This window comes from Colobus angolensis, unplaced genomic scaffold, assembly GCF_000951035.1.
Source record: "Colobus angolensis palliatus isolate OR3802 unplaced genomic scaffold, Cang.pa_1.0 Scaffold650, whole genome shotgun sequence".
NCBI classification, from domain to species: Eukaryota; Metazoa; Chordata; class Mammalia; order Primates; family Cercopithecidae; genus Colobus; species Colobus angolensis.
Window position 1 is genome coordinate 118,447 of NW_012120155.1, and position 386 is coordinate 118,832.

At 52.8% G+C, this 386-nt stretch overlaps 1 pseudogene across 1 annotated transcript; it reads left to right on the plus strand.

Moving 5' to 3' along the window:
• Positions 1-385, plus strand: LOC105500251 (annotated as a pseudogene). Its single transcript, XR_001000001.1, has one exon. The product of XR_001000001.1 is annotated as a lanC-like protein 2 pseudogene (transcript).
• The last annotated feature ends 1 nt before the right edge of the window (position 386 follows it).

Sequence of the window (386 nt, forward strand, 5' to 3'; positions counted from 1 at the left end):
GGTGCCCTGGGGGTCATCCACATGCTTATGCAGGCGTACAAGGTCTTTAAGGAGGAGAAGTACTTGAAAGAGGCCATGGAGTGTAGCGATGTGATTTGGCAGCAAGGTTTGCTGCGGAAGGGCTACGGGGATCTGCCATGGGACTGCTGGCAACGGCTACTCCTTCCTGTCCCTTTACCGTCTCACGCAGGATAAGAAGTACCTCTACCGAGCTTGCAAGTTTGCAGAGTGGTGTCTAGATTACGGAGCACACGGGTGCCGCATTCCTGACAGACCCTATTCACTCTTTGAAGGCATGGCTGGCGCTATTCACTTTCTCTCCGATGTCCTGGGACCAGAGACATCACGGTTTCCAGCATTTGAACTTGACTCTTCGAAGAGGGATT